We start from the raw sequence: 15,996 nt of genomic DNA on the forward strand, positions 1-15,996 counted from the left end.
TTGTGTGGGTCTCGGTGCTTTTCCAGTCACACTGATGTTTGAAATCTTTTCCCACAAACAACAGAGAAACATTTCTCCTTTCACATTCAAAGGCCGATGATATTCCGATTCTGATGTAGCGAGTGAGTCTGTTTCATCTCTGCGATGTTTTGTTTGAGTTTCCACTCGCAAAATTTCCTCTCCTAATACCGTGTAAAAGAAGTTTACAAACATCATCACTGTATAGTCATAGAAATTCAGTACAGACAATTCCAATTTCTGTGGACTAATCTTTTATCACTTGTTACCCCAAATAAGTGGTCCAAACAAATGTCTTTGTTCATCAGCCCCAAGAAAAGATCCAGGAGAAGAACTTCAGATTCACCCAGCCTCCTCCACAATGAGCAGCCAAGAATTAGGAGCCTGGGGCTGAAGTGTAACCGAAGGTGAGGAGCAGCCCCTTCAGGAAACTATACAGAGGCTGCAACCTCTACACTGAACAATGGTCCCTCCTCCAGACTGCAGTTGGGGCTGGGTGAAGTTGTTGAATTGCCTTCCTTCCTGCGGGCACTAGGACCTGGCGGGGTACACACTACGAAGCCACGCCCATTAAAGACGTCACCGCATCCACGCATGCGCACCGCTCCATTTCAATCAAGACGGTGGCCGTTAAGCCGGGACTGATATCGGGAAAAAGATCCGAAGCTGCAACCGCAGGACCTACAGGTACATATTCCTGATTTGGGGCCTTCACGCAGTGTTTGGAAACTCTCTCTCCAGAGCCGGCTCCATCGCTTCCTCCGGATTTCCACATCCTTACCCGCTGCCCATGAGACAAACAAGTGTCTCTTTCCCAGGCGCCATCACACACTGCGCATGCTCCAACTACTCCCAGGCATTGCGCCTGCGCACTGCTGCCCTTTGGTGTCGATAGAGGACATTCACCACCGCGGGGGATGCCGGGTAATCAATGTGCCATTTGCCTGGCGCCATGGTTGTGTGCTACCAGGTAAGCTGGGCGGTCTAGCTCACGGAAGCGAAGTGGGAGGCGAGCAGTCAGGGGGGGGGGAGCGGAAACTGTTCTGTTGACACCCCCCCCCATCAGCAGAGCCCTCCACCAACAATCCCAACCCCCACCCCCATATGAAACTAGTCACCTGCTCGCCTTCCAGGCGCTTCTGTGAGCTAGCTAGGGATTGGTGCTTGGAGACAAATTGGAGGTCGAGGACAGTGGATGCCCGAGGGCAGGCCTGAGGAGAGGCAGGATGCGGGCTGGAGGCTGCCCTAAGAAGGGTGATAAGACCATAAGACATAGGAGTGGAAGTAAGGCCATTCGGCCCATCGAGTCCACTCCACCATTCAATCATGGTTGATTTCAACTCCATTTACCCGCTCTCTCCCCATCGCCCTTAATTCCTCGAGAAATCAAGAATTTATCAATTTCTGTCTTAAAGACACTCAATGTCCCGGCCTCCACCGCCCTCTGTGGCAATGAATTCCACAGACCTACCACTCTCTGGCTGAAGAAATTTCTCCTCATCTCTGTTCTAAAGTGACTCCCTTTTATTCTAAGGCTGTGCCCCCGCGTCCTAGTCTCCCCATCTAATGGAAACAACTTCCCTACGTCCATCCTATCCAAGCCATTCATTATCTTGTACGTTTCTATTAGATCTCCCCTCAACCTCCTAAACTCCAATGAATATAATCCCACGATCCTCAGACGTTCATCGTATGTTAGGCCTACCATTCCTGGGATCATCCGTGTGAATCTCCGCTGGACCCGCTCCAGTGCCAGTATGTCCTTCCTGAGGTATGGGGCCCAAAATTGCTCACAGTATTCTAAATGGGGCCTAACTAGTGCTTTATAAAGCCTCAGAAGTACATCCCTGCTTTTATATTCCAAGCCTCTTGAGATAAATGACAACATTACATTTGCTTTCTTAATTACGGACTCAACCTGCAAGGTTTCCTTTAGAGAATCCTGGACTAGGACTCCCAAGTCCCTTTGCACTTTAGCATTATGAATTTTGTCACCGTTTAGAAAATAGTCCATGCCTCTATTCTTTTTTCCAAAGTGCAAGACCTCGCACTTGCCCACGTTGAATTTCATCAGCCACTTCTTGGACCATTCTCCTAAACTGTCTAAATCTTTCTGCAGCCTCCCCACCTCCTCAATACTACCTGCCCCTCCACCTATCTTTGTATCATCGGCAAACTTGGCCAGAATGCCCCCAGTCCCGTCATCTAGATCGTTAATATATAAAGAGAACAGCTGTGGCCCCAACACTGAACCCTGCGGGACACCACTTGTCACCGGTTGCCATTCCGAAAAAGAACCTTTTATCCCAACTCTCTGCCTTCTGTCTGACAGCCAATCGTCAATCCATGTTAGTACCTTGCCTCGAATACCATGGGCCCTTATTTTACTCAGCAGTCTCCCGTGAGGCACCTTGTCAAAGGCCTTTTGGAAGTCAAGATAGATAACATCCATTGGCTCTCCTTGGTCTAACCTATTTGTTATCTCTTCAAAGAACTCTTAACAGGTTTGTCAGGCACGACCTCCCCTTACTAAATCCATGCTGACTTGTCCTAATCCGACCCTGCACTTCCAAGAATTTAGAAATCTCATCCTTAACGATGGATTCTAGAATTTTGCCAACAACCGAGGTTAGGCTAATTGGCCTATAATTCACTTGTTCATCACACTTACTGACACACCAGAAGGTTCACACTGATGAGACCTTTTAAATGTCCAGATTGTGGGAATTTTTAAATAATCCTTATTGTCACAAGTGGGCTTACATTAACACTGCAATGAAGTTACTGTGAAAAGCCCCTAGTCGCTACATTCCAGCGCCTGTTTGGGTGTAATGAGGGAGAATTCAGACTGTCTAAAGTACGTAATGGGACTGTGGGAGGAAACCGGAGCACCCGGAGGAAACCCACGCAGACACGGAGCGAACGTGCAGACTCCGCACAGGCAGTGACCCGAGCTGGGAATCAAACCTGGGATCTTGGCGCTGTGAAAGCATAGTGGTAGCCATTGTGCTACCATGCTGCCCACTGGAGCCCTGATATCCCATCAACTTGTTCACACTGCTGAGAGATGGTTCAAGTGCTCTCACTGTGACAGTAGGTTTAAGCGTTCATCTGACCCCACTGTACATCACAGTCACACTGCCGAGAGTCCATTCACCTGCTCTGAATGTGGGAAAGGATTCAGTATCGCATCCTGCCTTCAGACACCAGAGAATTCAGACTGGGCAGAGGCCATTCACCTGCTCTGAATGTGGGAACAGATTTATTCAGTCATCCCAACTGCGGATACATCGGTGCATTCACACTGGGGAGAAACCAGTCAGTTGTTCTGTGTGAGGAAAACAATTCACTCGTTCATCCTACCTGCTGATCCACCAGCGACTTCACGCTGGGGAGAGGCCATTCACCTGTTCCAAGTATACGATGGGATTTGCTCACTTGTCCAACCTGGTGAGACATCAGGCAGTTCACACTGATGAATGACCTATTAAATGCCCAGACTGCGGGAAGTGCTGTAAACTTTCCGAGGAAATTATCTCCCATTGACGTGTTCTCCGATGTGAGTGAGTTCAGGTGCTCTCACTGTGGGACTGGATTCAGGCAAACATCTCACCTCACAGTTCACCATTGCACTCACACTGGGAAGAGGCCATCTCATGCTCCGAGTGTGGGAGGAGAGTCAATTAGACATACACCCTTCTGAGACACCAGTGTATTCATACTGGGGAGAGGCCAACCGTCTGCTCTATGTGTGTGTCGGGATTATCACAGTCACATAGTTTGCTGTTGGACAGTCATTCACTTGCCCTGTGTGTGTGTGTTGGGATTCACTCAGTCACACAGTCTGCTGTTGGACAGTCATTCACTTGCCCTGTGTGCGTGTGTAGGGATTCACTCAGTCACACAGTCTGCTGTTGGACAGTCATTCACTTTCTCCATGTGTGGAAATGTTTCAACTGACCTGATGAAAGTTCACACTGGGCTGAGACTGTTCACTGCTCTGAGTGGGAAGGGATTCACTCAGTCGTTTAAACCTTTGACTCCTCAGTGAGTTCACACTGCACAGAGGGTGTCTGTGTGTGCTGTCCGGAAACACAGCTTCTGATAATGGAATTAATATTGATCAGAGATCCTGGATTTCATTTCAAATTGTTACAGTGTTGCTCCCCAAAAACTAAATATACCACGTGTTTTTACCGAATTATCCATAACACTTAATACGAGCTCGGAAACTAAGAAACAATGAGACATTGGTTCAATGTTTTTATTTCAATCACATAAGCCATTCCAGACAGAGACCATGAGATTACTGGATACTGACAGGAGATCTCATCAGAAAGATCAGTGAGCACGTTATTCTAATCTGATCAATCTGCTCAAAGGTAGATCTGGTCAGGAACACCGAGATTTTGTATTGATCCTTCTTGACTTTAGTAACGTGTTCTTAACTTGTCAACACACTCTGGTTATTTATTTCTCAAAGTGGAACACATGAACCCATTAATTAACCTGGTAAATGATGTCATGCTCTTTAGTCAGTCTGTGTGATATGGTCACCACGTTTCTCATGTTTTGTAACTGAATATCTCCTCTCTTCATTAAAAACTTAAGAATGTCTTTGTATTTAGTCCATCTCCTGACCCTCTGGCTCAGCGTTGAGAATATACATTGTCTGTCCTTTCGGATTATTTATCTCTTCATGTCCAATCTTATCCTCAGTCTGACCTCTGAGAACCTGTTTCTATTGTAGGTCCTTAGTTTTAATGTGTGTAAGTGACATTACTGTTGAATAATGTTTATTAAAGTTAATCAGATATTCTCTGCGTTGCCTCCCTCTGTCTACATTCCCCATCACGAGAATCAATAAGGTTCTTACTTTTGTAGCTTTAGAGTTTTCTCTTTCTCAGTGCAAACCTTTCTGTTATATTTTTTCTCCTTGCAACTTGTTTCCTTGAATTTCTGTAACATTGTGGCCTTTACACACACTTCCCCGAGGGAAACTCCGGGATTTTCTATATGTAAACTGTGGTCGCCGAAACCCAAGTGCAGCTCGCCCTCAACCTGTGCTCCGACATGGCGCTGCTCATTGTCTTCCCGCACCTACGTGAAAGAGGCGGGAGACACGGTCGCGACTGAGCAGTGCGAGCTGAAATCTTTCCTCGCCTGACTCCAGAGGGAATGGAGGGGACCGTGCTGCTCTGCTCCCTCCAGGCACTCAATAGATGGCAGTGCAGGTGGCAATTTACTGCTGACATGGAGGTGACTACAGCCAACCTCAACATTAACGGCAGCTGGGACACACTCCACAGGTTCCAGAACTTCTCGGTCCTCTGTGACGGGAAGTATGCGGCGTACTTCCTGCAGGAAACCAACACCGCTCTGGGAGACAAAGCCACGTGGCTCCTGGAGTGGGGGGGGGGGGGGGGGGGGCGGTCTACATGAGTCACCTATCCTCACGTTTAGGTGGGTTGGCTATCTTGTTGGTCCCACATTTTCAGACGGAGATCTTGAGGATCAAGGAGCCAGTGCCAGGTCGGTTGCTGCACCTGACGGTCCGCGAGGGGGGTGAGGTACCTCACCTTGTGAATGTCTACGCCCCCTAGGCTGGCCAGCAGCAGACGGCTCTCTTCGAGCAAGTATCCACTCTCCTTGGCATCATCGCTGCAGGCAAGTGTATCATTCCGGCGGGGGGAGGGGTTAATTTCAATTGCACATTCGGGACAAAGGACCGCCTCGGTACCCTGTGCAGCTCTCGTGCGGTGGTGAAGTTAAGGAACCTGGTCGGGTTCTTTGACTGGTGGATGTCTGGCAGACTCTCCATCCTGACTCCAGCGTCTTCACTTTTTTGAGACCTGGGGTCGGAGTGTGCAGAATTGGCCGCCTCTACATTTCAAGGTCACAGCTGCCGCGTTTCCATTATTTTTCTTTTTTTTAATTTAGAGCATCCAATTCATTTTCTCCAATTAAGTCACAATTTAGCGTGGCCAATCCATCTACGCTGCACATCTTTTGGGTTGTGGGAGTGAAACCCATGCAAAAACGGGGAGAATGTGCAAACTCCACACGGACAGTGACCCAGAGCCGGGTTCGAACCTGGGATCTCGGCGCCGTGAGGCAGCCGTGCTAATGACTTGTGCCACTGTGCTGCCCTGCCCCATTTCCTGATGGCCTCTGTGCAGCAGGTGCCGTGATTGCACCGTCTGGTCTGGGTGCGGCTCGCCCTGTCTCGCGCTCAGACACGGTCCACGTACTGGCACTTCAACAACCTGCTGCTGGAGGACGAGCGGTTCCTTGGCTCGTTCATCGAAATGAAAATCGCTTATTGTCACGAGTAGGCTTCAATGAAGTTACTGTGAAATGCCCCTAGTCGCCACATTCCGGCGCCTGTTCGGGGAGGCTGGTACGGGAATCGAATCGTGCTGCTGGGTCTGCTTGGTCTGCTTTAAAAGCCAGAGATTTAGCCTTGTGAGCTAAACCAGCCCCTGGGAGCGGAGAGGCTTCCCCTCCTTGAGTTTATGATGGGACAAGACTCCCATGCCTACCTTCTGTCAGGAGTATGTGATGGGGTTGACAAGAAACCCAAGGTTGAGGAGTTGGCAAAGGAGGTACGTGACCTGGAGTCATGTCTCAGTCAGCCCAATGAGGATCCGGCCCCGTGGCTGGTGTTCAGAGAGAAGTGCGCACTGCGGGATCTGCCACTTGTCGAGTCCCGTGATGCGTATCTGAGGTCATAGATCCAGATCCTCATGGACCCCAGCTTTCCTACTTCAGGCAAAAATGCGCAGGGCCAGTCAGCAGTTCCTTACACTGCTGGCTGACGACAGGTCCCTCATCTCGGATCAGGGCCCAAATTCGAAACATTTAGTGCCCATTTCTCCTGGATCTGTCCAATGAGTTTGTGGTAGGACCTGCCGCAGATCGGCCCAGAGGGCGCAGGGAGATTTGATAGCCCAATAAGCCTGGGGGAGCTGACCTGTGCCCACGACAGCCTGTCCAGGGGCAAAACTCCGGGGCTGACCGTGCAGACTTTCAGAATGTCCTGGAACTTCCTGGGGAGCGATGACGCAGGGGTCCTGGGGGAAAGTCTCGCGACTGGGGAGATGCCACCATTACCCTGCTGCCAGAGGGGGGATCTCCCCCACCTTAAAAACTGGTGACTGGTCTCCCTCCTCAGCACAGATTACAAAATCTTCGCCAACATTTATTTCCCATCCCTAATTGTCCTTGAGAAGGTGGGGAGCTGCTTTCCTGAACCGCTGCAGTCGGTGTGGTGTTGGGACACCCACTGTGCGTTCCTGAGGGAATTCCAGGAGTTTGACCCTGCGACAGTAAAGGGCCAGTCGAAGGGGAAGCACGGGAGCACAGTGGTTAGCACTGTTGCCTCGCAGTGCCAGACCCAGGTTCGATTCCAGCCTTGGGTGACTCTCTCTCATCCTTTGCAGCCTCCTTAAATCTACTTCACATATTACTTCCCTACCTGTATGAGTCATTCATTCAATCCCATCATCCAACACTTTCATACAGATTGTAAATGGTTGGGAGCCCAGCACTGATCCTGGTGACATTCTACTTGTCACATCTTACCCACCCAGAAATGGCCCATTTATACATACTGGCTGCTTCCTATTCGCTAACCAATCCTCTATCCATGCTGATATGTTGCTCCTACACCATGAGCTCTTATTTTGTGGAATAACCTTTGATGTGGCACCTTGGGAAATACCTTCTGGAAATCCAGATAAAACACATCTGCAGGTTTTCCTTTATTGACATCCCTTGTTACCTCCTCAAAGTACCTTGATAAATTAGTCACGATTGAGTCCCTGAACCTCATTTTCAAACTATGTATCAAAAGAAAAATCAAATCTTCTCTACCCCAGGAAAGTCCAACAAATTAATGTATTTTCTGGTTGAAAGTTTATTGACGAAACTGAACATGGTTAAAAAAATCGAACAGAGAATTACTTGAGGATCAAAGACAACCAGGTAAAAGGATGTTCACAATGTTCTGGTACCCCGTTCCTGTGACTCCCCGCTTTGGACACAGGGGCACTGAACCCTGGGGTCGCATCACCATCAGCCACTATCACCCTTGATTAGTTGGAGATCCATTTCTCAAGCCAGGCCTCCAGCACCTTCCCCTCTCTATTTGTGTACAGGCTCCTTTACTCTCAGCTAAATTCAGCCCTCAGCTCCATCACCTGGCTGTCATTGACACGAGCAGTACAGACAGAAAGGTGCACAAGGGAAGTCAGAATTTGTGGATTAGAACCTCCATAAAGGTCAGCAACTTCTTTAAAAAAAATTGAATTCCCAGTCAACAAATTGAAGAATCACACAACGGGACTTCACGTTTTATCACTTTTAATGCCACAAACAAACTAGATGCTACTGTAACCTACCCACAGAACTTTGGTATTTTAAAATAATAATAATCTTTATTATTGTCACAAATAGGCCGACATTAACACTGCAATGAAATTACTGTGAAAATCTCCTCGTCGCCACAGTCCGGTGCCTGTTCGGGTACCCACAGGGAGGATTCAGGATGCCAAATTCATCTAACAAGCACACCTTTTGGAAATTGTGGGAGGAAACCGGAGCATCTGGAGGAAACCCACGCAGACACGGGGAGAATGTGCAGACTCTGTACAACAGTGACCCAAGTGGGAGTTGAACCTGGGACTCTGGTGGTAAAGCACCAGTGCTAACCACTGTGCTACCGTACCAAAGTTACGCAATCTAAATTTGAACTGCACCATTATAGTTACTCTGCCCTGCAAGTCGAAACTGAATCTCAGAACCAGTCCAAAGTGATGATTCATTCCCCAGGATTTACTTCCGTTCTTTTCTTTTCAAGTCAGGCAGCCTTTAATCCCAGAATTGTCTTTCACAGTGAAAGATTAGCCAGCTGCCAGAAAACCGAGAGTCGGCACAAATAGGTCATTTTCTGGTTGGCAAGGTGTAATGAGTGATGTGTCACAGGATCAGTGCTGGAGCCTCAACGTTTTACAATGACTTTGATGACAGTACCAAAGGTATTGTCACTTAGTTTGCTGATGATGCAGGCAAAAAGGAAAAGGAGGTGGTGTTGCTCGGATAATAAGGGACGACATCAGAACATTAGTAAGGGTGGATCTCAGATCAGGAATACAAAACGTGGAATATGTTTGGGTGGAGCCAAGAAACAGCATGGGGCAGGAAACATTGGTGAGAGGTGTTATAGGCCACCAAACAGTAGGGGTAGTGTGGGACATGGTATTAATCGGAGATTAGAGAAGCATGTAGCATGGGTAAAATATTAAGGAGTGACTTCAATCTGCATATAGACTGGGTTAACCTAATGGGCACTGATGCTGTGGAGGACACGTTTCTGGGTGTGTTAGGGACAGTTATCTACAGCAGTAAGTTGAGGAACCAACTAGAGAACAGGCGCTTGTAGATCTAATATTATGCATTAAAAAAGGGCTAATCGATAATCGTGCTGAAAAATAACCTTTCAGGATGAGTGACCAGAATATTGAATATGAGGTATTCCAATATGAAGCTAAGGTATTAAGTTTGAAGGAAATTATGACGGTGAAAGGGACAAATTAGCAGAGGTGGATTGGAGTAAATACATTAAAAGGTGTGACAGTCCACAGGCAACGGATAAACTTTCAATAATTATTACACACTTTACATTTCTTCAGAGCACAAAAACCCCAAAAGGTCAGAGAACCAGAGGAAGTGAAGTATTGTATAAGATTGAAAGAAAAGGCCGACAAAGTTATCAGAAATAGGAATAAACCTGAGGATTGTGAGGATTTTAGAATGCAGCAAAGGACTAAGTCACTGAGAAAGCGAGGGAGAATAGAATATGAATGTGAAACAGCAAATTACATTATAATGGACTGTAAAAAGATCTATAGGTACGTAAAAAGGAAACGTTTGTCCATTCCAGATAGTCAGGAGAATCTAGAATAAGGAATAGAGATCTCTACAGCCACCTCGTTCAACACTCTGGGATGTAGATCATCAGATTTTGGGGATTTATTCACTTCCAACCCCATTAATTTCTCCAGGACTACTTTTTCACGAATTCTCATCTCTTCCTGTTCCTCGTGCTCACGAGTCCCTTGGTTTGCATGTGTTTTGGAGAAAGTTTTGCATCTTCATCCGTGAAGACAGACACACATTGCTCAGTTTCTCTGCCATTTCCTGACTCCCCATCATGAACTCTCCTGTCTCTGCCTGGAATGGACCCACATTTGTATTTGACAGTGTTTTCCTTTCCAAATACCTATAGAAGCTTTTCCAGTCGGTTTTTATGTTTCCCCCCAGTTTTCTCTCATATTCTATTGCTCTTTATCAGTTTCTTGGCCCTCCTTCTCTGAATTCTAAACCATTTCCCAATCCGCAGGTTTACTAATATTTTGACCACGTTCTGAACCTCTTCCATTGATCTAATGGAATCTTTAACTTTTCTTGTTAGCCAAGGTTGCATCACTTTTCTTGTTGGATTTTCGTTCCTTAAAGGAATCTATATTTGTTGTAAAAATGTAAAATAAAATTCGCAAAGATCCCATAGGCTGCTCTCGCCTTTGACCGAGAGCTGACTGGAGGTGATTTAACCTGAGGGTCAGTACACCTCAGGCAAAGGGACTGGTTGAGAAGGCGGGGCCTTCATGAATAAACCAGCCAGTTTGGGAGTTGAATCCTCACTGTTGGCATTGCTCTGCATCACAAACCAGCCGTCCAGCCAACTGAGCTGACCAACCCCTGATAAATATGTAATAATTCCTTAAATATTAGGTATTCCCCGTACCAATCAGTCTCCCAGTCCACCTCAAACAACTTGCCCCTCGTAACCCTGATAGTTTTCTTCTGTGCGGAACACCCAGATAAATTAAACAAAAGAACCATGTAACAACCAGGGCCCATCTCCACGGCAATGCGGCATGCTTTGTGTGGTTCCAAACAGAAATGGAAACTAAATATCTCCACACTTCCAAACACCCTTTCACTCTGTGATCCTTGTGCAATTTGAAGCCAGGTATTAGTAACAAGGTTCAAAGAGAATCAGCCAACTGGAGGCAAAGTGGTGAGACCGCCTAGTCCAGCAGAAAGAAACCCTCCGACCATCCCCACTGACCACCTGTCAGAATGAACAAAATGCTGTCCTGGGTGTAGAGCAGAAACAATAACAGCCGAATCCAACCTCTGTAATCAATTGTGAAATTGTTGGTGTCACAGCAGGTCTGATGAAACATGCATTGAGAGGTGGACGGTGTCTCCTCAGTGTGAACTCGCTGGTGTGTCCGCAGGGTGGATGAATGACTGAATCCATGACCACACTAAGAGCAGCTGAATGGTCTCTCCCCAGTGTGAATTTGCTGGTGTGACTGCAGGTTGAATAACCGAGTGAATCCCTTCCCGCACTGAGAGCATGAGAATGGCTTCTCCCCAGTGTGAACTTGCTGATGTCTCCGCAGGTTGGATGAATCACGGAACCCTTTCTCACACTGAGGGCAGGTGAATGGGCTCTCCCCAGTGTGAATTCGCTGGTGTGTCTGCAGGCTGGATAATTGAGTGAATCCCTTCCTACACTGAGGGCAGGTGAATGGCCTCTCCCCAGTGTGAACTCGCTGGTGTGTCTGCAGGTGAGATAACCGAGTGAATCTCTTCCCACATGGAGAGCAGGTGAATGGCCGCTCCCCAGTGTGAATTTGCTGGTGTCTCTGCAGGTGAGATAACCGAGTGAATTCCTTGCCACACTGAGAGCAGGTGAACGGTCTCTCCCCAGTGTGAACTCGCTGGTGTGACTGCAGGTGTGATAACCGAGTGAATTCCTTCCCACACTGTAAGCAAGTGAATGGCCTCTCCCCAGTGTGAACTCGCTGGTGTGTCAGCAGGTGAGATAACTGAGTAAATCCATTCCCACAGTGAGAGCAGGTGAATGGCCTCTCCCCAGTGTGAACTCGCTGGTGTGTCTGCAGGGTGGATGACTGAGTGAATCCCTTCCCACACTGAGAACAGGTGAATGGCCTCTCCCCAGTGTGAACTCGCTGGTGTTTCTGCAGTTTGGATACTTCAGCAAATCCTTTCCCACACTGAGAGCAAATGAACGGCCTGTCCCCAGTGTGAACTCGCTGATGTCTCAATAGGAGGGAAGAATCACAGAATCCTTTCCCACACTGAGAGCAGTAAGGTGGCCTCTCCCCAGTGTGAACTCGCTGGTGTTTCTGCAGGTTGGATAACTGAGTAAATGCCTTCCCACACTGAGAGCAGGTGAACGGCCTCTCCCCAGTGTGACTGCGTCGATGAACCTCCAGCACAGATGGGACTCGGAATCCCTTCCCACAGTCCCCACATTTCCATGGTTTCTCCATGTTTTGGGTCTCCTCGTGTCTCTCCAGGTTGGACAATCAGTTGAAGCCTCTTCCACATACACAGTACGGGTATGGTCTCTCTCCGCTATGAATGGTGTGATGTTCTTCACACCATGTAATTGGTTGAAGATCTTTCCACAGTTAGTTCACTGAAACTCTCTTACTTGGGTGTGTGTTGTGTGGGTCTCAGTGCTTTTCCAGTAACACTGATGTTTGAAATCTTTAGCTGACAGTTTGGACAAATAGTTCTTCTTGATTCAAAGGCCAATGATATTCAGGTTCCAATAAAAATACTGACTGTCAGAACGAAACGCAACATTTGAGATTTCTGTCTGTAATTCCTCATCTAATATCCTGTGAAAACAATTGACAAAATTCATCACAGTCAGTACAGGATAAAAACTTAGAACAGACAATTCTAGTTTCTATGTCATATTTTTTCCTCTCTCTTATTCCCCAAAAGCTCTAAATCTCCATCCCACACCTTCCCTCCCTTCTCTTTTTAAAAATAAATTTAGAGTTCCCAATTCATTTTTTTTCCAATTAAGGGGCAATTTAGCATAGCCAAACCACCTACTGTGCACATTTTTGGGTTGTGGGGGCAAAACCTACTCAAACATGGGGAGAATATGCAAATTCCACACACCCAGAGCCGGGATGGGACCTTGGCGCTGTAAGGCTGCAGTGCCAACCACTGCACCACTGTGCAGCCTCTCCCCCTGTTGTATCAAATAATAAGAATATTTACTGGTGTCACAAGTAGGCTGACATTAACGCTGCAAAGAAGTTACTGTGAAAATCCCCTCGTCGCCACACTACAGCGCTATTCACCCTCCCTATTCTCCTGAAGATGCTGATTCAGGCTGATTGTCAGATCCATGCTCACAGCTTCCTGTCCAGGAGGTCACAACAAATATGAGCTGCAACCAAAGAGAAAATACTGGAAAATCTCAGCAGGTCTGGCAGCGTCTGTAGGGAGAGAAAAGAGCTAATGCTTGGAGTACAGATGACCCTTAGTCAAAGCTAAAAGACAGAGATAGTAGGAAAGATTTATGCATGAAAGATGACTCCATTCTCACTCCACAGTATAAAGAAGCTGACAGATCTGAACATTTATCCACATTTTATGTCTTTACTTCCGATTTCCAGCATCCGCAGTATTTTGCTCTAATTTGAACCTTCAGACCTCATCCCACCCAGTCAGCTCAGTGGAATGTCCTCCAGCTGTTTAGTTTGGAAGTTGTCACCATCCGGGTCACTGGGACCCTGAGGCCCCGCCCACTCGTCCGGCCGATCCGCGCATGCGCTACGCTGCCTGCCCAAACAAGATGGCGGCCATTAAACCGGGCCTGTTCCCGGGGAAAAAGCCCTGGAACAGAAAGCATCTGACGTGCAGGCTTCTGACGGGGCTTGCAACCTGCACCAGGTGTTTATGAAATCTGGGCTCCCTCCCCACCCCACCCCACCTTCCGGCTCCATTCCTCTCTCCGCCCCAGCGACCCTCACCTGCCGAAAAAAGCCTCTCCCGCACTCGCAGTACTCGGAGCAAAGTGAAACTGCGCATGCTCTAGATACAACATTGCTCCTGCGTACTGGGCTCCTGGGGAGTGATCAGGGCAGATTCACAAACGCTGGGTATGTTGGGTAATAACAGCACCATTGAAACTCCAAATAGGCAGTAGAAGATGTATTTTGTTACATCGTTGAGATAAAACACAAATTCGTGTAAATGGGTGTTGTGTTATGCTCTATATCCCAAAGTGATTTAAATGGCTGTTCTAAACAAAAGCAAATTGCTGTGGATGCTGGAATCTGAAACAAAGAGAAAATGTTGGAAAAGTTCAAAAGGTCTGGCAGCATTTGTAAGGAGAAAAAAGAGCCCAGATGCCCCTTTGTCAAAGCGAAAAGCCGTTGAAAGTGGAAGATATTTAACTGTAGGGTGAGGAAATGAAAGATGAGTCATAACCACAGAAACCAAGGGAAAAGAGTGCTAAAATGTGCAGGTTAAGTGGATTGGTTATGCTAAATTGCCCCTTTGTGTCCAAAATGTTCGTCGGCATATGGGGATAGGTTGGAGGCATGGGCTTAATTAGGGTGGTCTTTCCAAAGGCTGGTGCAGACTCGATGCGCCGAATAGCCTTCTCCTGCACTGCTAATTCTATGATAATGGCAGTCCCCAGAGAAAATAAAAGGGCAAATAGCAGAGAAACTAAAATCGGAGAGTATGTTGTGACAGATGTAGATGTTGAGGGAAGGGGAGACACGACAGGGAGAGAAGTAAAATGAGGTGAAGGGGGGAAGAATTGGATTGGATTTGTTTATTGTCACGCGTACCGACGTACAGTGAAAAGTATTTTTCTGCAAGCAGCTCAACAGATCATTAAGTACATGAAAAGAAAAGAAATAAAAGAAAATACATAATAGGGCAACACAAGGTAAATAATGTAACTACATAAGCACCGGCATCAGATAAAGCATTCAGGGGTGTTGTGTTACTGAGGTCAGTCCATAAGAGGGTCCTTTAGGAATCTGGTAACAGTGGGAAAGGGGGGGATCAGATAGGGGGAAATATATATATAAAGACAAAGAAATAAAAGGTAAAAGGCAATTAAAATGAAATGGAATGAAAACAAAGGGGTCGAGGTGGGTGAGAGCGAATCATCTGAAGTTGTTGAATTCAATGTAGAGATCGGAAGGCATGTCTAACCAGAAGATAGAACATAGAACATAGAACAGTACAGCACAGAACAGGCCCTTCGGCCCTCGATGTTGCGCCGAGCCATGTTCACCCTACTCAAACCCACGTATCCACCCTATACCCGTAACCCAACACCCCCCCCCCCCTTAACCTTACTTTTTAGGACACTACGGGCAATTTAGCATGGCCAATCCACCTAACCCGCACATCTTTGGACTGATGAGATGCTGTTCATCCAGTTTGCGTTGAGCGTCACTGGAATATTGCAGCAGGCCAAGGACAGATAGGTGGGCATAGGAACAGGGTCTTGTGTTAAAATGGCAATCAACAGAAAGGTCAGGGACCTGAATGCGCACAGACCCAAGGTCTACGTTTGGTTTCTCTGATATAGAGGAGACCACATTGGGAGCAGTGAATGCAGTAGAGCAAATTGAAAGAGGTGCATGTGAAATGCTGCTTTAACCTGGAATGAATGTTTTGGGCCTGAGATGTTAATCATGGAAGAGGTAAAAGGACAGGTGTTGCACCTTCTGCGATTGCATGGGAAGATGCCATGGGTGATGGGAGAGGTGTTGGGTATGATGGAGGAGTGGACTAGTTTATCTTGGAGGGAATGGTCTTTGTGGAATGATGACAGAGGGAGTGAAAGGAAGATGTGTTTGGTGGTGACATCACGTTGACGTTGGTGAAAATGGCAAAGGATTATGCTTTGCATACGGAGGCTGGTGGTGAGAAATGTGAGACTGAGAGGGATTCTAGCCTTGTCCTTGGAAGGAAATGAAATGAAAATCGCTTATTGTCACAAGTAGGCTTCAAATGAAGTTACTGTGAAAAGCCCCTAGTCGCCACATTCCGGCGCCTGTTCGGGGAGGCTGATACGGGAATCGAACTGTGCTGCTAGCCTGCCTT

At 47.2% G+C, this 15,996-nt stretch overlaps 1 pseudogene; it reads right to left on the bottom strand.

Annotated features, from left to right (window-relative positions):
* Positions 1–13,916, bottom strand: part of LOC119959368 — a 74,955-nt pseudogene extending 61,039 nt beyond the window's left edge.
* Between the last annotated feature and the right edge of the window lie 2,080 nt (positions 13,917–15,996).

Source organism: Scyliorhinus canicula, unplaced genomic scaffold (assembly GCF_902713615.1).
Source record: "Scyliorhinus canicula unplaced genomic scaffold, sScyCan1.1, whole genome shotgun sequence".
Lineage (NCBI taxonomy): Eukaryota > Metazoa > Chordata > Chondrichthyes > Carcharhiniformes > Scyliorhinidae > Scyliorhinus > Scyliorhinus canicula.